Source organism: Salvelinus fontinalis, chromosome 8 (assembly GCF_029448725.1).
Source record: "Salvelinus fontinalis isolate EN_2023a chromosome 8, ASM2944872v1, whole genome shotgun sequence".
NCBI classification, from domain to species: domain Eukaryota; kingdom Metazoa; phylum Chordata; class Actinopteri; order Salmoniformes; family Salmonidae; genus Salvelinus; species Salvelinus fontinalis.
Window position 1 is genome coordinate 5,391,888 of NC_074672.1, and position 23,127 is coordinate 5,415,014.

Consider the following 23,127-nt stretch of genomic DNA (forward strand, 5'->3'; position numbering starts at 1 on the left):
ACAGTATTTTTTAAGTCCTATGATTCTAAAGGTTTTGTGACACTTAAATATATCTTTAAAAATCCTCCTTGTGCAAAATGTAATAAAATGATCACTGATTCCATAGACTATTTATGCTGCAGTAGTTTATGTTTCGGGGGGCTAGGGTCAGTTTGTTATATCTGGAGTACTTCTCCTGTCTTATCTGGTGTCCTGTGTGACTTTAAGTATGCTCTCTCTAATTCTCTCTTTCTCTCTCTCGCTCGGAGGACCTGAGCCCTAGGACCATGCCTCAGGAATTCCTGGCATGAAGAATCCTTGCTGTCCCCAGTCCACCTGGCCGTGCTGCTGCTCCAGTTTCAACTGTTCTGCCTGCGGCTATGGAACCCTGACCTGTTCACCGGACGTGCTACCTGTCCCAGTCCTGCTGTTTTCAACCCTCTAGAGACAGCAGGAGCGGTAGAGATACTCTTAATGATCGGCTATGAAATGCCAACTGACATTTACTCCTGAGGTGCTGACTTGCTGCACCCTCGACAACTACTGTGATTATTATTATTTGACAATGCTGGTCATTTATGAACATTTGAACATCTTGGCCATGTTCTGTTATAATCTCCACCCGGCACAGCCAGAAGAGGACTGGCCACCCCTCATAGCCTGGTTCCTCTCTAGGTTGCTTCCTAAGTTTTGGCCTTTCTAGGGAGTTTTTCCTAGCCACCGTGCTTCTACACCTGCATTGCTTGCTGTTTGGGGTTTTAGGCTGGGTTTCTGTACAGCACTTTGAGATATCAGCTGATGTAAGAAGGGCTATATAAATAAATTTGATTTGATTTGATTATTACTCCACTCTGCAATATTTTAGATTTATCAGACACCAATATTAAGTCAGTTGTACTTTGCACTGTTTCACATATCCTGGTAGGATCTTTTATCATTTGGGTCAGAGCAAGTGATCTACAAAAGTGCATAAATACATTATGTGTTGGGCTATTCTTTTTGCAGACATCAGTATTGAAATCCCCTAACAAAATGATTTCCTTCAACAGCAAATCATTACAGTTTGACAACACAATTTCAAGACCTTCATAGAACGCATTCTGCTTGGGCGGCCTATAACACATCCCCAACAACATCGGCTTGGTTTTGGGGAGGCAGATATTGTAGGAGTGAATGATACATTTGGGGACAGACATGAGTGAATGGATACAGGCTGGTAAAAACAGCTGAACACTAAAACAGACTACAGGAAGAGATGGCGACACATAGGCACCTAGGACAACTGGACACACTAATGATAGAAGAGACACATAGTCTGCTGACATTAACACACTAATGATAGAGGGACACATAGTCTGCTGACATTAACACACTAATGATAGAGGGGCACATAGTCTGCTGACATTAACACACTAATGATAGAGGGACACATAGTCTGCTGACATTAACACACTAATGATAGAGGGGCACATAGTCTGCTGACATTAACACACTAATGATAGAGGGGCACATAGTCTGCTGACATTAACACACTAATGATAGAGGGGCACATAGTCTGCTGACATTAACACACTAATGATAGAGGGGCACATAGTCTGCTGACATTAACACACTAATGATAGAGGGGCACATAGTCTGCTGACATTAACACACTAATGATAGAGGGGCACATAGTCTGCTGCTTCTAATAAAGGCAAACATGCCAAATACGTAGGCCTATAGGATAGACAGACAAATATTATTTTTAGGACAAGAAAGGGTCCTGCCACCATTATAACCTAACTGAAACCAGACATGGGCGTTATTGGGCGTAAACAAGCAGGAAGCCTAAATGAAAAGATAATGGTGGGAAGTATCTTTGTTTGCATATGTGAGGGACTCATATGCTGTATGTGTATAAATACAAGAGCCAGGGCTCTGGGAAACGGGGTGTGATCCGCAGACCACCCCGGCTTGTGATATTTTATATTAAAGCCTATATTGAACGCACAAGTTCTTGCAAGTCTTATGTTTTGAACCGATTTTCCACGACAATATCCAGCCAGACAATCTCCAGATCAGCGTTTAAATCTGATCTGACGTTAAAAGCAATGTCTGATCTTACAAATGCACATATTACACCACCGTTCCGATTCCGGTCCTTCCTGACAACAGAGTAATTACTTATCTCAATTTCTGAGTCACAGACAGATGAATCCAAACATGTCTCATTAAAACATAAGACACCCACCTCTGATTTGCAAACCAACAGGCGTATCTCATCGATCCTCGGTAGTAGGCTTCGGACGTTTAAGTGCACAAAATGTAAGCCCTTCTTCCCAAAGGCCTCATTGAATTCCCAATCCACTTGTAACTTGCCTCCCACTACGCTGCCATCTTCCCACTGCCCTGCAGCCGGTGGCCTCTCTGTCGCCATGGAGCACCCCTCCCCAGCTTCCACTCCATCGTCCTCACCACCATGTCCCCCGTCACTCGTTAGACGAGCAGCATTCGTTTTCACTGTGCTAATTACCTTGGTAAACAATTTAAAATAGCAATAAGGGACCTCAGGGGTTTGTGATATATGGCCAATATACCAAGGCTAAGGGCTGTATCCAGGCACTCTGCATTGCGTCGTGCATAAGAAAAACCCTTAGCCGTGGTATATTAAACGTATACCACACACCCTCGGGCCTTTTACTAAAATATGATAGGGGAGGAGGAGAATACCCCATAAGCACTGATATATGACCAGTTTAACCAATAACCACTAGAGGGAAATAAACTCAAAACTGACCCAAGTTCTGTGTATAGGGGGGTATTTCATTCTACTCACTGGCTTCACTGGTGTACCGGGCATCCCTGCAGCCCCCACAAGGCGGTGGGGCCCACAATCTCTGGGTGGCCATGTGCCTGTCATCAGGCACAGTAACCCTCCAAAAAGTAATTCATAAACCAATTTAATTTCCATATGTACCAGGAAACTAAAGTTGTTTCTTGGGCTTCAGGGATGTGACCAAAAAAGGGCATTAGGCCTTGAAAAAGAAAACATTAACTGACTGAAAGTAAGGGGATATCGGTAAACAAATGCTGTGGTCAAAAACTCATATCAGACTGAGAGCCTGAACCTTCTTTGGTAGTTCTTTATGAGTGTTAGTGAAGTTACAGCGTAAAAACAGCTTGATTGCGGTGGCAGCACCAGAGAAACTGGGCAGGAAGAAGTGGTGCTTCAAATATAGCAGTTCTATTATTGAGCCTCTCATTCACCTTAATTGCCGGCCTCAACATGTTACGGAAAGAGATTAACTGAATAGGAAGCTCTGGGGATACTGGACAGCCAATAAATTGGCAGATGAAAAGATATCATCTTTAGCAGACAACGGTTCTTGAGAGCTTGAACAAAAAAAGGGATTTTTGATTTCATTTATACTGGTGAACTGGAAATTGAGTTGTATTGTTGCAATATCAACAGTCCCTTATCGCTGGTATATCTTGGCATGCATCATTCAAGACTAAGTTTAAATTGTATGCAGCGCAATGGACAAAAAATGCACAATGTTTCAGGAAAGTCTGTGTTGGCAATACTCAGTAGAGAAAACAGCAAACTGGACCTATAGGCCGTGGTGAAAACATTTGCACACAAAAATGCAAGGCGATGCAGTCGGATACTGTAGGCCTGTATGTAGAAAAAAAGAGAGAGACAAGCACAGACGCAGAGACACTTTTTTCTAAGAGAAAGAGGACTTCAGGAGACTTTTAATTTGATGTAATTTACCTTGAATATTGCAGCCCATTTGTGTAGGCTATTATTTCCCAGACTTTCTGAGATCAACAATAAAGTGGCTGAATTCATCCTCAAACCGACTTATTTTTTCCTCATTGTTAGGTTATTTGATGTGCAATTTTTATAACATGTTCATGAATAGCAGCTAAATAACAGCTTAATACGGTATATATTACGTTACACTGCACAATGAAACAATTCCTAGTAAGCTAGAGTTTAGGGTGGACTGACTGTATTCTTTGTCATTAAAAGACGGACTGGTTTTACATATTTACGTTGTTTTTCGAATGCACAGATCGCTTTGTATTTTGTGAAAGAAACTACGGTAGATCGAAAATGTGGCATCATATTTCTGTCATACTGCTTTGTTGACAACTCAAATCTTCTCATGCACCTGGTATTCAGCCAAACAGCGGCCACTGGCTATGTCCCAAAAGTCACACTTTTCCCTATGCCCTCATCAAAAGTAGTGCACTATATTGGGAATAGGGTGCCATTTGGGATGCATGTGCCCAGTCTTCCTTAAAAATATATTTAAAAAACAAACATTTTATGTGTTATTTCTAATTTAAATTAGGGGGGGATTATTACATACAACCGGAAATAACTTTTGGATTTCAGAATGATGGTAACTCACCAGCATTACAACCAGGAATACAACTTTCCCGAATTGTATCCTAAGTGATTTTGATTTTTTTACTCATTGCAAGTAAAACAGTAAAATTCCCTATTAGGAAAAGTGAACAACCCCCCCCCCCCTTAGAATTGCAAACTTGCTAATAATAAAATACTTATTTTCCACCATAATTTGCAAATAAATTCATTAAAAATCCTACAATGTGATTTTCTGGAGAAAAAAAAATTCTCATTTTGTCTGTCATAGTTGAAGTGTACCTATGATGAAAATTACAGGCCTCTCTCATCTTTTTAAGTGGGAGAACTTGCACAATTGGTGCCTGACTAAATACTTTTTTGCCCCACTGTATATATTCTTAATTCGATTCCTTGTGTGTTTTTTGTATTATTGGGAATTTTTTAGATACTACTTGTTAGATATTACTGCACTGCTGGAGCTACAAACACAAGCATTTCGCTACACCCGCATAATTTTAGTTTGGAATAATTTTGATGGACTGTTAACATGAGAGATGGATGGTGATAGCAAGGCTGAACTGGCAGTATCAATGCCCTTAATTAACTCAAACGCTGTGCAGGACAAGAGGGGCTCATTGAGGTATTTTTATAGGGGTTGTTTGAGTTATATGCTGCTTCCCAATAACCTGTCCTTCTTCCCTAAAGTGTGCACTTATTCACTTCCCTTCATGGATTTAAAGGAAGGGGCCGGTATAAAAAACATAGTGGAAACTCTGTCTAGCCATGTTAACACTCCAATAAAATGCTCCGAAACACTCCGAAACAGTCAAAATCATGTTTTTCATCAAATTGGATGATATTTGGATGAAACCAGAGGAAAGTAGGACTTCAAAAGAATGAAAAATTACTGTTGATTCTTCATTGATAAAGTTTGATGATAAAGTTACTGGTTCCCTCCCCTATGTCAAACTTTGGGTGGATTCGATTATGCTGAGCCGCGGGGCACTGGGAGGTAAGCCCTTCTCAAATCCAACAGTAATCTGCGTCGCTCTGTCATGTTGTCAACAAGGCAACATTGTGCATCATCCAGAACGTTGGGTGAGATCGTTTTACCTGGCCCGATGCCCCGGGTCGGCAGTCTTACGTCTTGTAGGCTATTCCATTGGTGCTTAAGTGAAATCTCGACCCACCAGGGGCACCAGGCCACGCAAAATGAACTAAACTTAGCCAAAAAAGAAACTTCCCTTTTTCAGGACCCTGTCTTTCAAAGATAATTTAAAAATACAAATAACTTCACAGTAAGGCAGGTCCTCACCAGACATCACTGGCAACAAAATCGCCTATGGGCAAAAACCCATCGTCACTGGACCAGACAGGACTGGTAAAAAGTGCTCTTCTCTGACGAGTCACGGTTTTGTCTCACCGGGGTGATGATCGGATCAGCGTTTATCGTCGAAGGAATGAGTGTTACACCGAGGCCTGTACTCTGGAGCGGAATCGATTTGGAGGTGGAGGGTCCGTCATGGTCTGGGGCGGTGTGTCACAGCATCATCGGACTGAGCTTGTTGTCAATGCAGGCAATCTCAACGCTGTGCGTTACAGGGAAGACATCCTCCTCTCTCATGTGGTACCCTTCCTGCAGACTCATCCTGACATGACAATACCACCAGCCGTACTGCTTGTTCTGTGCGTGAATTCCTGCAAGACAGGAATGTCAGTGTTCTGCCATGGCCAGCGAAGAGCCCGTATCTCAATCCCATTGAGCATGTCTGGGACCTGTTGGATCGGAGGGTGAGGGCTAGGGCCATTCCCCCCACAATTGTCTGGGAACTTACAGGTGCCTTGGTGGAAGAGTGGGGTAACATCTCACAGCAAAAATTGGCAAATCTTGTGCAGTCCATGAGGAGGAGATGCACTGCAGTACTTAATGCAGCTGGTGGCCACACCAGATACTGACTGTTGCTTGTGATTTTGACCCCCCCCTTTGTTCAGGGACACATTATTCAATTTCTTTTAGTCACATGTCTGTGGAACTTGTTCAGTTTATGGCTCAGTTGTTGGTTATTGTTATGTTCATGCAAATATTTACACATGTTAAGTTTGCTGAAAATAAATGAAGTTGACAGTGAGAGGACGTTTCGTTTTTTGCTGAGTTTATTTTCCATTCCTTGATTTTTCACACTACTTTTCATTCAGAAGACAGAAAAATTAGGCTATTTTTTAGACTCCGTCTCATGCTACCACTAGAGTGAAAGCACCGCCAGCATTCAAAAGTGACCAAAACATCAGCAAGGAAGCATAGGAACTGAGAAGTGGTCTGTGGTCACCACCTGCAGAATCACTCCTTTATTGGGGGTGTCTTGCTAATTGCCTATAATTTCCACCTTTTGTCTATTCCATTTGCACAACAGCATGTGAAATATATTGTCAATCAGTGTTGCTTCCTAAGTGGACAGTTTGATTTCACAGAAGTGTGATTGACTTGGAGTTACATTGTGTTGTTTAAGTGTTCCCTTTATTTTTTTGAGCAGTGTATGTATTTCAACTCCTTGTGAGTATTTTGTCATTTGTATTACACTGGGCTGAACTACACTCCAATATATTTGGTACCAAGATACTTTCAAGAGTTGTAATTTGCATTTTCAAAATACCTTTCTGTACCATTTGTATAGCTGTTCACCAATTTGTGTCCCCCTTTCACCACGCATGGGTATCAGAAGTCTGATGGTACTATGATGAGATGAGCGTCTGCTGAATGAACTATATACAGTGCTGTGAAAAAGTATTTGGCCCCTACCTGATTTCTTATTTTTTAGCATTTGTCACACTTAAATGTTTCAGATCATCAAACTAATTTTAATATTACTCAAAGATAACCCAAGTAAACACAAAATGCAGTTTTTAAGTGATCATTTTATTTATTAAGGGAAAAAAGCTATCCGAACCTTCATGGCTCTATGTGAAAAAGTAACTGCCCCCTAAACCTAATAACTGGTTGTACCACCCTCAGCAGCAACAACTGCAATCAAGCTTTTGCAATAACTGGCAATGAGTCTTTCACATCGCTGTGGAGGAATTTTGGCCCACTCTTCTTTGCAGAATTGTTTTAATTCAGCCACATTGGAGTGTTTTTGAGCATGAACCGCCTTTTTAAGGTCACGCCACAGCATCTCAATTAGATTCAAGTCCGGTCTTTGACAAGGCCACTCCAAAACCTTCATTTTTTTTTTTTTTAAGTCATTCAGAGGTGGACTTGCTGATGTGTTTTGGATCATTGTCCTGCTGCAGAACCCAAGTGCGCTTCAGCTTGAGGTCACGAACTGATGGCCGGACCTTCAGGATTTTTTAGTAGAGAGCAGAATTCATGGTTCCATCAATCACAGCAAGTCGTTCAGGTCCTGAAGCAGCAAAGCAGCCCCAGACCATCACACTACCACCACCATATTTGACTGTTGGTATGATGTTCTTTTTCTGAAATACTGTGTTACTTTTATCCCAGATGTAACGGAACGCACACCTTCCAAAAAGTTCAACTTTTGTCTCGTCAGTCCACAGAATATTTCCCCAAAAGTCTTGGGGATCATCAAGATGTTTTTTCTGCCAAAAGTGAGACGAGCATTTATGTTCTTTTTGGTTAGCAGTGGTTTTCGCCTTGGAACTCTGCCATGGATGCCATTTTTGCCCAGTCTCTTTCTTATGGTTGAGTCATGAACACTGACCTTAACTGAGGCAAGTGAGGCCTGCAGTTCTTTAGATGTTGTTGTGGGTTCTTTTGTGACCTCTTGGATGAGTCGTCACTGCGCTCTTGGGGTAATTTTGGTTGGCCGGCCACTCATGGGAAGGTTCACCACTGTTCCAAATTTTCTCCATTTGTGGATAATGGCACTCACCGTGGTTCGCTGGAGTCCCAAAGTTTTAGAAATGGCTTTGTGACCCTTTCCAGATTGATAGATGTCAATTACTTTGTTCTCATCTGTTCCTGAATTTCTTTGGATTGCGGCATGATATATTGCATTTTGAGATCTTTTGGCCTATTTCACTTTGTCAGACAGGTTCTATTTAAGGGATTTCTTGATTCAACAGGTCTGTCAGTAATCAGACCTGGGTGTGGCTAGTGAAATTGAACTCAGCTCTCCAAAAAATTTGATTAATCACAGTAAAGTCATGATTTCACGATGGGGGGGGGAAATTACTTTGTCACATAGGGCCATGATGGTTCAGATAGCTTTTTTCCCTTAATAAATACAATTATCACTTAAAAACTGCATTTTGTGTAATATTAAAATTAGTTTGATGATCTGAAACATTCAAGCGTGACAAATGTGCAAAAAAATAAGAAATCAGGAAGGGGGCAAATACTTTTTCACAGCACTGTGTGTTTGTAAAAATGGACAATTGCAAAGCATGCTGAGTGTTATACTAATGATCTCCGCTCCAAAACAAGGTTTTATCTAGAAGGAGTACAGCTTTTGTCAAAATGTACTTTTCGTAGCAGGTTTAGAATAATTTACACAGCAGGTTAGGAGAATTAGGTTAAACTGTATCCCATCTAGACATGACCCTGAAACAACACCAATAATAATACCCAGTGTGCTTTGCAGTTCATTGTGGTATGTTTATTTTCACATATACATTTTGGTAATTTAGCAGACACTCTTACCCAGAGTGACTTACAGTGATTTCAACTAAGGTACCACAGTCATAGCAAGTGAAATGTTTCTGTGACAGTTTCGGAAAATGTTGTTGCTGTTTGGGCTGGCTAATTGCAAATGTATTTCTGTTTCATAAAATACAAAATACATGTATTTTAACCAATACATTTCAAAATACAAGTATGTTGTAGTTTGTTTTAATACATTGATCTTTATGGTATTTTATTATTGCATTTAGACATTTTTGACCATCCTTACTGCCAATCAAGGTGAGCTCCCCGATCACTCAGCCTACTCGCTCCCTGCCTACTCAGTCTGTCTTTTCAGACTTCCTGGTAGTTTGACATGAGAGAAAAGGTCATTCAAATTTTAAAAAGTATGGCTAATGTTTTAGTCACTCAAAAGGCTTTTTTACATGGGAATTGGAATGACTGTTCGGGACCTTTGAATATATGTGGGGCGGAATGCACAAGGGCACACTTCCGGTGAAAGGGCTATTATTAGAGTGCTGTGAAGAAGTGTTGTGTGTTGGTCAGGCAGTTATCAGTGACAGGTAAGTCAAACGCTTGAGCAGTTTGCCTGCTCTCATTTGTCTCCCTCTTACTCTTGTATCTAAGCACAGTCTCATAATAGCACAATTTATATCCGACAACTCAAAATAAAAGTTATATATACTTAATTATTATGATTATTAAATATTATTAGTAGCATCCATGCAGTATGGTGTTTTATTGTACAATTATGTTATTAATTGTCCATTGACTTGTACAAGTCAATGTACAAGCCATACTGATTTCTTAACAGATGACACAAAAGGCTCAAGTGTTCACCAAATTGAAAATGGGGATTGGCCAACACAGATAGAAGGAATGGATATGCCTTCAGAGAAGGATGCCCAAACCCAATGGGAAGACCCATCTCTAAGTGATCACAACCACAGCTCAGGTGATCACGTAAAGCCCACTACCTGTGAGGCAGGGACACAGTGCCCAGCAGCACCTCTCTACAAAACCCTGCGGAGGAACGAAGTTAAACTGCTTTACAGAAGTGCAAGAATCTGGATTCAAGGGGGGAGTCATTCAGCCATTACTACGCCCAGAACACTATCAAGTTTCTGGTGGCCATTGCAGCTTGTGGTCTTGTGATGTTCTTGTCCTCAGCATATGGAGGCAGATGTAGTGACAAATATATAACATCGGATTCTGGCTTCCCGGGATACCTCTGTACAGGTGATGAGCTCATGGCTGACCGGGGCTTCACAATCCATGATCTGCTACACGAGAGGAAGGTCAAATGAACAATTCCAGCCTTCACAAAAAGAGGTGCACAGCTGTCAGAGGAGGACACCACATGTACAAGATGGCTAGCTAATGTGAGGGTTCATGTGGAACGCGTAATTCAAAGGCTCAAAGGGTTTAGAATCATCTCACAGATAATGCCAATCAACCTCTCACCTAAAATGTGTAACCTGCGTAGTGATATCATTAACCACGCAATACTTTGAATATGTGCTGAATGAACTGACCAGTCAAATGCCATTCAGAGGGTCGATTTCCCAATATGAATTAAAGTTGTGTCAAAAGTTACGTTAAATAAATGTCAATTCATTCTATAACAACTTGACTTAATTATTTATTTTACATACTCAATAATATGAATAAAAAACAAAGTCACCAAAACATTTTCCACAATACTGTGACTGTTGATGCATTAGGTCAGGCTCTTTAATTGAAAAACAATGGGTTAATAGTAACTGCAAACAGGAGAGACATCTGACTACATACATCTACAGAGCTGCATATATTTGTCACTCAGTGACAATCTGCCTGCCTGATGCTCCTCAACAATAAATGGCAGCATTTGTGTTGAGTAGAATGCCTTCAACCTCAGGACAGCCTCTGCATAGAACTGTGCATCATAGGGAACAGGGATGACAACTTGCAGGAACGGAGGCCAGACCTTACTTTCTCTCAGTCCTGTGTAAAATATACCAATTTGCACCTGCATGTAGTTGCAGTCGGGGTGTGCCCTCCACCACCTTCACATCACAGGCTTTCCCATTGAAGACATCATCCAGAGAATCACAGCCCTTCCCCATGACAGGACACTTGATCTCCAACAGCTCCTTGGAGTTCAGCACTCCGTCAGGGCTTGCTGATAGCCATGGCTCTTCAACACTGACAACAGTGCCTCTGTGGTCCACAGAGTATCCACAGTCTCCCAGTCACTGGGTGGCCATCAGCTCATTATCTTTCCCGTAGTGCGTGGCTGCATTCCCTCGGGCCCTGGGATACAGATGCTCCTGGAGAAACTTACCAGGGTTGGTGGATTCCCTGATAGGGACCTTCTTGGTTGAGCGTGCAGTAACTCAAAGATTCCTTGAGTTATGTCGCAAGTGTGAGGCACTCTGCTCCTTTGTCATCTGTTCCAAAGCAGTCGACTGGGTTGTGTCAAGCATCACTGGGTTGTGTCAGGTTTCACATTGTAGAAGGACAGGGACTTCTGGCAGTTGTAATTGACATGCTCTCCATGTGGCTGGGAAAGAGTAGAGACGATATTAAGTTATTATATGGAGTTAGAAAGCATTGAACAGAAGAGACACACATCAGTTCAAATACGTTAAAATGGTACAGCCACAAATAAATATTCCTTTCAGTCCAATTTTACCTGGGATGCTACTGGCTGTGATATTACTGTCGGTTCAGCATTAACAGACTGATAGAGCAGACTCCCCACAGGCAGATTCAGGTGTCTCAGGCTCCTATTCAATTCCTCCTGTGAGTGGAATGCAGGAGTGGGAACCAGGGGTGGACATTCTGGATGCTTTTCTGCATATTGGTCACTGGCCTTATGGTGTGTGAAGTCAATGCCGTTTAACCGCTTTGGCTCAAGGTTCATCCGAGTCCCTGCATTCCATTGTCGCTGCTCATCTGTGCAGGCTATGCCAGTTAGCCCACTGGACACTGCATTCTGCACCTGTGATAGAATGTTTGTTACAAAAAAAGACATTCAGAGAAAATGAGAAGATCCCATTATTAACAAGTGTGTGACTAAGGAATAGGTGAGGACTATGCGATCAACTTTCCAAAACACATGCAAGTTTTATTATAAACTTACCTTGCCATTGTTCCCAATGAGATGAGATAACTTATACTTACCATACTTTAGGCGTTACCCCCAACCACAAGGATATTTTACGAACCTTATTCACCCAGAAAAACAATAACACTAAAGACACTAATAACACCAAAGAAATGCATGTGATGCTGACATGTTAAAATACATTATATACCCTACTCACCTGGATAAAGCTTCAGCAACGTGAGATTTGACAGGATACTTGACAGATTCCCCACAATGATACAGCAGTTCTGTTGATCCACAAATACATGTTAACATGTCATGATTTATTGGTTATTCTCAATTCAGCTGTCATCCAACAAAATGTTTGGTCTAACTGCTATGTTAAGGCTGACTATTTTATCATTCTGTGTCTAGATAAGGCAGTATTGCGCACTTTCATCTATAAAAGGAAAGAGGAAAATAGGCTATAAACATTAAATTACAAGACCAAGTAATGCAGAGATTGATCATATAATCTGAGAACTCTACCATAACGTTAGCCTATGGATTATAGTAACGGTCACCACATCACATTTAGGCTGCTTGTATGCTGTAATCGCTTATGTTAAGTACTGTTAGACATAGAAATGCAAGTGACTTTGCTTATTAGCCTACCTTCCACAAAATTTAGGCTGCGTGACTTTCCAAGTCCAGCGATGCAAGCGCATCCAGCCGTCTCTACGGATCCGTTGTTGGATACAAGTACGCAAGCAGAGTGATAAGAGCTGCTTGATTAGCTGGGCTGAACATCGGCCTTCAAAAATACCAATCCTTTTCCCTCCTCCTGGTGAAGCCGTTTGTGTTTGTTCCCAAATGTGAGCCGTGTTTTGTTTTTGTTTATTCGTTAATGATGCACGTTCGATGTAATTCGCTAGCGTTGACGGATGTTGTGAAACGGAGAAAAAAAAACAGCGCTTGAATGGAACTGGGTCAAGTGGGCGTGTCTACATAAGTCGAACATAGTGCTTACTTTTGACCACAGATAGGTCCATAGGGCCAATTACATTCTGTAATTGCATTTTTGTCCCCCCCCTAGTTTTATAATTGGAATGTAATACAAAACGAGGCAACGTTGTGCTTTAGGACCTTGCGAAAGCTTCAGAGCGGTAAGGTAAGCTGTTTGGGGTGTTTATCTGACTGGATGAAAAAAACATTTCTATTTCCCCCCATTTCTAAGGTATTTATTCTATGTGAAATGAAAATGTTCAGTTATATTCCATGACATTCTTAAAATATGTGTGTTGGCTGAATATAAGCCGCAAGTGATGTGTGCTAAATAAACAAGTTGATGGCTCAGTCATATGGCCTCAGCTACAAGGCACAGATCAAATACAACTTTTCAAGACCTGAGCTATTTAATTGATTTTGTTTTATTTATCACATTTACTTGTGAACATTACTAATGTTCCGGAATAGATAACAACAATAGAAAGAAGCTGGTGGAGAGTGGAGTGAAAGTGTGGTGTACTGTAAGTACGCTACAACGCTGTGGGCCAGGTGGAAATGGTTTAGCAGCATGACAATAAATTGGAATACAAAAGAAGCCATCCACCCTTGATGTCAATGTCAGATTTTGCTTTTCACTGAATCTCCGTTAGGATATTGGTTAGACTACAATTAGGCTATGGAATAATGTAGCATAAATAAAGAGTAAGCCTATTATTTTGCTAAACCCCGTACACTATAGGCAACTCCAAACGCTCGCAGAGGATGTGAAATACAGTATGAACACGAGACTCACATGTTGCAGTTCATTTATTGTTTAATTATTCAAGGCTCCCTTTGTTAGTTTGTTTAATATAAATAAAATGCTTGAACGAATGAATGATATATATCGAAGAACACTTTGGAGATTATGGGGCAATTATCACATCAAATGTGAGGACACAACAGTTAATCTGATACAAGACTAAAGTTATTAATATCACAGACCTGCTTTGCCCTAAAGAAAAATGCATCAACCACTTACAAATATGTCAATTTATTATAATCCAAATAATAATCAAAACAACCTTATAATAGGTAATGATTTATATATTTCCAAAAGAAAGACTGATTTACAGTATTTGTTCATCAACATCTTTATGTTTTTGAATACTTGTTTGTAGGCTTGGCAGCGTTACGGATGAATGTTTTCAGTTGATGCCAAACAAGTTTGATCGGGTTTAAAATCAGGAGACCTACATCTAAAGATGAAAACAATATTTCTAGATGTACTCTAGCTGAGGTGAGTCCCACTAGTGTTGAGTAATGTGCTGTTGTAGGTTTACTTACTCTGCTGGAGTCTTGACCCAGTTTATGCCCTCATTTGCAATGCAAACCTAGGCGGCAGTGGGTTTTGGGTCATTGTCTGCATTTGAGAGAGATCGCTCATCATCATAGCTACAGTATGTGCTACAGCTTAATCAAAGTGAGGACGTGGGAGGTCTGCTGTATACTTATGGCCTACTGTAACCTGGAGTCACACCTTTCCAGTACTCCTTCACCCCACCCTTAACTCCGCCCTTAACAGTTACCATTAAAAAAAAGTATCAGCTTATCTCCAAATTTTTCCATTGAGACCAAAGAGAACAGATGGAATGGACATAGTTTTCAGCAAGCCAGCTTCTTTCTATAGTGCTACACATTCCAGAGCTACGGGCGATACGGAGAGTCAGGCGGCATTAGCAGAGAGTCAGGTGGAGAATGACGCGTTGACGAGGGCGAGGGACGAGATGATGGAGTCACAATCCATGTCAGGTACACCTATGAGCTCTGGAACTCCACCTCCGACAGGCAGAGGCAACAATCGTGGCGGGTTCGTCAGGTCGTCTGTTCAACCTGACATTCCTCTTCCTCTTCTGACACCAGAACTTGATGGACTGCTCACCACGAGTGGACACAGAATACCAACTGGGATGGATCCCGAGGCAAATTTGGCTTACCAGTGAACATCCTAGTTTTCATCATGAATGCTATGTCTCAGAAGTTTCTGTCTATGAGCGATGCAACCTGAAAAAGCATTAAAGGCATGAGGTCTCTAAGAAAGTCTGGACATGGCTTGCTCTCCCTTATCTAAGGAACCTGTTGGTTTTTGTCACACGGCACAGTAGCCTAATAAACATATGCATTTTGAAACAGTAAAAAAAATAATAATAATAATATATTTCTACCACTGTAGATGTGTTTTTATTTTTAGAATACAGTTCTCAGTTTACAGTTGGTCACAGTTCGCACGTTGATGAGACATTTAAATTGGACAATAGCCAGCCAAAACTCTCATAACAGTTAATTGGTCATCAAAGCTAATTTGTATCTGGCCAATCAGATACAATGACAAATGTTTTTCACAAGTGTAGCAGGTTGTGAATTCTGCAAACAACGATGCCACTACGAAAATGAGAATGGTAAATGACTATAATTAATACATTCATTCAATACAAAAGAACCCATCCCCCCATGATAGGCTATTAGGAGAACAATAGACTCCCTTGTTCATGCATGGAGGGACCAATCATCAGCACTATCTGCAGTGCCTCTATTCAAATGAATCTCTTCTAACACACACTCCATACTTTGCTGCTACTATTTTTTTTTATCCGGCTGCTCAGCCACTATACCCCTGATTGTATGCATATACAGTTGAAGTCGGAAGTTTACATACACCTTAGCCAAATACATTTAAACTTAGTTTAACAATTCCTGACATTTAATCCTAGTAAAAATTCCCGGTTTTAGGTCAGTTAGGATCACCACTTTATTTTAAGAATGTGAAATGTCAGAATAATAGTAGAGAGTGATTTATTTCAGCTTTTATTTCTTTCATCACATTCCCAGTGGGTCAGAAGTTTACATACACTCAATTAGTATTTGGTAGCATTGCCTTTAAATTGTTTAACTTGGGTCAAACGTTTTGGGTAGCCTTCGACAAGTTTCCAACAATAAGTTGGGTGAGTTTTGGCCCATTCCTCCTGACCGAGCTGGTGTAACTGAGTCAGGTTTGTAGGCCTCCTTGCTCGCACATGTTTTTTCAGTTCTGCCCACAAATATTCTATAGGATTGAGGTCAGGGCTTTGTGATGGCCACTCCAATACCTTGAGATTCAAATATCGACATAATTTTCCTCCCTCATGATGCCATCTATTTTGTGAAGTGCACCAGTCCCTCCTGCAGCAAAGCACCGCCACAACATGATGCTGCCACCCCCGTGTTTCACGGTTGGGATGGTGTTTTTTGGCTTGCAAGCCTCCCCATTTTTCCTCCAAACATAACGATGAACATTGTGGCCAAACAGTTCTATTTTTGTTTCATCGGACCGGAGGACATTTCTCCAAAAGTACGACCTTTGTCCCCATGTGCAGTTGCAAACCGTAGTCTGGCTACGCATTGGCTTTTTTGGAGCAGTGGCTTGGTCCTTGCTGAGCGGCCTTTCAGCGGCCTTTCAGGTTATGTCGATGTAGGACTTGTTTTACTGTGGATACAGATACTTTTGTACCCGTTTCCTCTAGCTTCTTCACAAGGTCCTTTGCTGTTGTTCTGGGATTGATTTGCACTTTCCGCACCAAAGTACGTTAACCTTTTAGCGCTAGGGGTCAGAATTGGTTATTTTTTTTTAAATAACGTTCCCAACGTAAACAGACATTTTCTCAGGCCCAGATCGTAGAATATGCATAGAATTTACAGATTAGGATAAACACTCCAAAGTTTCCAAAACTGTCAAAATATTGTCTGTGAGAAAAATAATACTTATTCTGCAAGCGAAAACCTGAGAAAAAGTAACCCGGAAGTGATATATATTTTTTTATCTGTGTTTCCTGGCCCGTCTAACCTCCATTTAAAGGGGTATCAACCAGATTCCATTTCCAATGGCTTCCTCGGGCTGTGACCAGGCTTTAGACATAGTTTCAGGCTTTTATTTTGAAAAATGAACGAGTTTATTTCAAAACTAGTCAAGTGTCCTGCGAAATATTTCCTGCGTGCCAGAGTGGGGCACCCCATTTTCCTTTTGTCTCTTAATGAATAGGTTATGCTCCGGTTGAAATATTATCGATTATGTTTGTTAAAGACAACCTGAGGATTGATTATAAAAAACATTTGAAATCTTTCTACGACCATTTCGGATACTTTTTGGGATTTGTCGAACGGAACACGGCTTTTGTATTCTCAAAATAATGCGAAACCCAAATGGCGTTTTTTTTGTGATAAAAGTAATATTTATCGAAGAAAACGAGGATTTGTTGTGTAACTGGGTGTCTCGTGAGTGGAAACGTTCGAAGATTATCAAAGGTAAGCGATTAATTTTATTGCTTTTCTGACTTTTGTGACCATGCTAATTTGGGGCTAGCTGTTGTAGCATTGAAAGCTACAATCACAAAAGCTTGGATTTCTTTCGCTGTAAAGTATATTTTCAAAATCTGACACAATAGATGGATTAACAACAAGCTAAGCTGTGTTTTGGTATATTTCACTTGTGATTGCATGATTATAAATATTTTTAGTAATATTTATGCATTTGGCGCCCTGCAATTCTAGCGGTTGTTTAGGAAAGTGATACCGTAAAAGGGATCCGTAGCGCAGAGAAGTTAAGTCTTTGTAAGTCTTTAGCTGACACTAGGATTCTTCTTAACCTCATTGAGCATTCTGCACTGTACTCTTGCAATCATCTTTGCAGGACGGTCACTCCTGTGGAAACTTTCTGTGCTGAACTTTCTCCATTTATAGACAATTTGTCTTAATGTGGACTGATGAACATCAAGGCTTTTAGAGATACTTTTGTAACCCTTTCCAGCTTTATGCAAGTCAACAATTCTTCATCTTCAGTCTTCTGAGATCTCTTTTGTTGAGGCATGGTTCACATCAGGCAATGCTTCTTGTGAATAACAAACTCAAATTTTGTGTGTTTTTTACATAGCAAGGCAGCTTGAACCAACATCTCCAATCTTGTCTCATTGATTGGACTCCAGGTTAGCTGACTCCTGACTCCAATTAGCTTTTGTAAAAGTAATTAGCCTCGGGGTCCACATACTTTTTCAAACCTACACTGTGAATGTTTAAATGACGTTTTCAATATAGACAAAAAAAATACAAAAGGTGTGTGTTGTTAGTTTAAGCACTGTGTTTGTCTATTTTTGTGACTAAAATGAATATCAAATCTAATTTTACGACTAATTTATACAGAAATCCAAGTAATTCCAAAGGGTTCACATCAAATCAAATTTATTTATATAGCCCTTCGTACATCAGCTGATATCTGATATCTGTAGTGCTGTACAGTGCTGTACAGAAACCCAGCCTAAAACCCCAAAACAGCAAGCAATGTAGGTGTAGAAGCACGGTGGCTAGGAAAAACTCCCTAGAAAGGCCAAAACCTAGGAAGAAACCTAGAGAGGAACCAGGCTATGAGGGGTGGCCAGTCTTCTTCTGGCTGTGCAGGGAATATTTTTTCTTGCCACTGTATATGCCACACTGAAATCCTCTCTGGTCTGGAAAATCATGCAAAGATACCCTGTATTAGATAATCCATGTCCAGCTGGAACTGAAAATGGTTAGAGAGTCGACTATGGAAGCACAACCCATGTTATCTTGTATCCGAAGGTTAAATGTAAGACCTCTGAAGTGTTGTTTTTCCTCCCATGTATGTGGATAACATTAAAGGCCTTCTCCATCTGCTCCTGTGCTGATAACAGACCTGGCTGTTTTCCCCTCTGTGCATGATAGAACACAAAATGCTCAATGCTATGGCGCTACGAGGTTCCTGGCAGCCATCTGCAATTCTAATCTCTGGATGATCAAATGATACAAAGGGTTTCCATCATTGCCCATGTGGTAATGGGTCCGCCAGCGCCCTTTCTTTGCCAATTGTGAAGCCTTTCGGTCGCTCGTGTGCCCTCTGCCCTCCCCTCTGAAAAGCTTGCACATTATGGCTCTTTTAAAAGGGTTTTATATAAAGGTGGAGGACAATGCCTTTTTCACGCAACATTTGGGATGCTGACATTTTTCCTGAACTACGTTAATCCTGTCAGAGACATTCTGGAGGATTAGGACCGGAACGTTGCAAAGGGTAATGCCCTCTGAGGGAAACAAACAATGAAAACAGTTTGTTGATAGATATGTCTGGATCGAAGTGATAGTTGCAGCTAGAGAAGATGGATTTCAGTCCTCTATCTTAAACTCACAGCAGCACATTACTACAGAAGAGCCTGCACAGGGGATCCAACTTGTTTACTTCCACAGCTGACACCAAACACAAGAGCTAAGGGTTGAGTTGGAAGGATGGGGTTGGAATGAGGTAGGGAAAGAGGGTAGAACATTATGTGGTAGAGAGGTAGCTCAAACCGGTTTCTAACTGCACACATTACACAGACAAGTGTCTGGGGTTGGGTGGGGTGGGGATTGCTCCCATTTTTATCAGACTACCCTGACCATATTGTTTGAGAATTGATGGTCACATTTGTCTACCCTGATGTGTTTTTATCTGTCATGCTTGCCTTCAGGTCTCTGGCAAGGTTCTTTATCGGGTGGGAATAATTAACTGGGGATTGAACCCGGGAGCTAACAAGAACCTTCAGGTCCTCAAGACATGTTAGTTGATACACAGACAATTCAACGGGAATCAAACCGGGTAATGAACACGAGTCTTCAGCTCCTCAGGTAAGGTTAGTCATCACACGGGCATAGTTATCACCACCCATTACTTGCTGCTAAAACCTACTAGAGAATACTATGGGTAATTAGAATATCAGGGGTCACATATATTTGTGCTCAGACCACGTTTGCCACATGAGCCAATACATTTCTGCTAGGGCTAAAGTGGGCAAAAGATGGGCTTTACCCGTAAAACAAGGGGAATTAATATATAATTAAATTAGAATTAAATCGATAACAATTCACAGGTTTTCCAAGGTTAACAAATAACATTTATTCACGAAAATGTATAAATAGATCAAATATTGGTGTATTTACAGCGAGTGATGCAAATATTCATCACTGTCCACAAAAGACAAACAAACATACAGAACCAGTCAAAAGTTTGGACATACTTACTCATTCAAGGGTTTTTCTTTATTTTTTAAAACTATTTTCTACATTATAAAGTAATAGTGAAGACATCAAAACTATGAAATAACACATATGCAATCATGTAGTTACCAAAAAAGTGCTTGTCACGTTCCTGACCTGTTTTCCGTTGTTTTTGTATTTGTTTAGTATGGTCAGGGCGTGAGCTGGGTGGGTAGTCTATGTTATGTGTTTCTATGTTGGGTTCAATGTGTTGCCTGATATGGTTCTCAATTAAGGGCAGGTGTTTGACGTTTCCTCTGATTGAGAAGCATATTAAGGTAGGCTGTTCTCACTGTTGGTTTGTGGGTGATTGTCTTCCGTGTCAGTGTTTGTTACCACATGGGACTGTTTCGTTTGTCTAGTCTGTTCCTGTTCGTGCGTTCTTCGTTTATATGTAAGTTCTCATGTTCAGGTCGGTCTACGTCATTTTTTGTTTTGTAATTTCTCAAGTGTATTTCGTGTTCGTCTTGTCTAAATAAATTTATCATGTCTTCACAACACGCTGCGTTTTGGTCCGATCCCTACACCTCCTCTTCAGAAGAAGAGGAGGAAAACTGCCGTTACAGTGCTAAACAAATCAAAAAGTATTTTATATTCTTCAAAGTAGCCACCCTTTACCTTGATGACAGCTTTGCACACTTGGCATTCTCTCAACCAGCTTCACCTGGAATGCTTTTCCAACAATCTTGAAGGAGTTCCCACAAGCTGAGCACTTATTGGCTGATTTGCCTTCACTCTGCGGTCTAACTCATCCCAAAGCATCTCAATTGGGTTGAGGTCGGGTGATTGTGGAGGCCAGGTCATCTGATGCAGCATTCCATCACTCTTCTTCTTGGTCAAATAACCCTTACACACCCTGGAGGTGTGTTGAGTCATTGTCCTGTTGAAAAATAAATGATAGTGCCACTAAGCACAAACCAGATGAGATGGCATATCGCTGCAGAATGCTGTGGTAGCCATGCTGGTTAAGTGTGTCTTGAAATCGAAATATATCACAGACAGTGTCACCAGCAAAGCACCCCCATGTCATCCCACCTTCTCCATGCTTCATAGTGGGAACCACACATGCAGAGATCATCTTTTCACCTACTCTGCATCTCACAAAGACACGGCGGTTGGAACCAAAAATCTCTAATTTGGAATCATCAGATTAAAGGACAGATTTCCACTGGTCTAATGTCCATTGCTCATGTTTCTTGGTCCAAGCAAGTCTCTTCTTATTGGTGTCCTTTAGTAGTGATTTCTTTACAGCAATTAGGCCATGAAGGCCTGATTCACACAGTCTCCTCTGAACAGTTGATGTTGAGACGTGTCTGTTACTTGAACTCTGAAGCATTTATTTGGGCTGCAATTTCTGAGGCTGATAAATCTATTGAAGTAATCCTCTGCAGCAGAGGTAACTCTCCTCATGAGAGCCAGTTTCATGATTGCGCTTGATGGTTTTTGCGACTGTACTTTACATTTTTTGAATTCGCTGACCTTCATGTCTTAAAGTAATGATGGACTGTTGTTTCTCTTTGCTCATTTGAGCTGTTCTTGCCATAACTTCTTATGGCTGCAGCCCGACGTCGGTACACTTATGACAACAGCCACTTCAAGTGCAGGACGCGAAATTCAAAAGGTATATATTTTTTTATATTTAACTTTCACACATTTAACAAGTCCAATACAGCATATGAAAGGTACACATCTCGTGAATCCAGCCAACATGTCCGATTTTTTAAATGTTTTACAGGGAAGACAAAATATGTAAATCTATTAGCTAACCACATTAGCAAAAGACTCCACTTTTATTACTCCATCAGTTTTTTACTACATCAGTAGCTATCACAAATTCGGCCAAATAAAGATAAATATAGCCACTAACCAAGAAACAACCTCATCAGATGACAGTCTGATAACATATTTATTGTATAGCATATGTTTTTTTTGAAAAATGTGCATATTTCAGGTATAAATCATAGTTTACATTGCAGCTACATTCAGAAATTGCACCGAAAGCAGCCATAATATTTACAGACACCAACGTCAAATACCTAATTACTCATCATAAACCATTTCTGAAAAATACATAGTGTACAGCAAATGAAAGACTTATCTTATGATGCCAGACAATATTTCCGATTTATTAAGTGTTTTACAGCGAAAACAAAATGTAGCGTTATATTAGCTTAGCTTAACAGAATAGAAACACTTGGGCGCCGGCGACTACGACAGATATATGAAATAACATCATAAATTCGGTCTTACTTTTGCTGATCTTTCATCAGAATGTTGAACAAGGTGTCCTTTGCCCAGATGAGTCATTGTTTGGATTCAGAATGGCAACTTTCTCTCTCCATTTAGCAAGCGCGCTAGCCGGGTTGCACGGATCTCTCCATGTAAACAAACGGAAGAGAACGGAACACGGCAAAACTCCTGAAAAAATGTCAATAATCTGATGAAACTATATTGAAAAACATACGTTACGATGATATGGTGACATGTATCAAATAAAATCAAAGCCGGAAATAATATTCGCCTATAACGTCAGCAAAACAAAAGGCAACCCCACTTTCCAAATTGCGTTCTTCAGAGTACCGGAAATTGGGTACACGTCATTCCAAGAGGATTTGTTCCATCCCAGATCGAGATAATCACCTCATTTCTTCTCTCACAGCCTTCTTGACACCCAGAGGAAGGTGTTTGACGTGCATGTATACCAATAGCTCTTGTGCCCATTTATAGGCATGAAGAGGAAGAGAGCATCGATTTCAGACTTTGAACTTCCGGGTCAGGAAAAGTGCTGCAGAATGAGTTCTGTTTCACTCAGATAAATTATTCAAACGGTTTTAGAAACTAGAGTGTTTTCTATCCAATAGTAATAATAATATGCATATTGTACGAGCAAGAATTGAGTACGACGCCGTTTGAAATGGACACATTTTATCAGGCGACTCAATACTGCCCCTTGCAGCCATAACAGGTCCATAATATGTA

General features: G+C 40.7%; 1 protein-coding gene and 1 long non-coding RNA gene across 3 annotated transcripts in view; both read right to left on the minus strand.

Moving 5' to 3' along the window:
* LOC129860416 (pro-neuregulin-3, membrane-bound isoform-like) overlaps positions 1-23,127 on the minus strand; it is a 299,464-nt gene that overhangs the window by 95,901 nt on the left and 180,436 nt on the right. The gene's annotated exons all lie outside the window — the stretch shown is intronic.
* On the minus strand, positions 10,699-15,085 carry LOC129860417 (uncharacterized). 2 transcript variants are annotated; one of them, XR_008760364.1, is made up of 4 exons: positions 12,727-15,085; positions 12,290-12,359; positions 11,656-12,190; positions 10,699-11,523 (listed from the first exon to the last, which is right to left on the minus strand). It is a non-coding gene; the product is annotated as an uncharacterized LOC129860417 (long non-coding RNA). The 2 variants fall into 2 exon arrangements; XR_008760363.1 differs by having other exon boundaries at positions 11,656-12,359.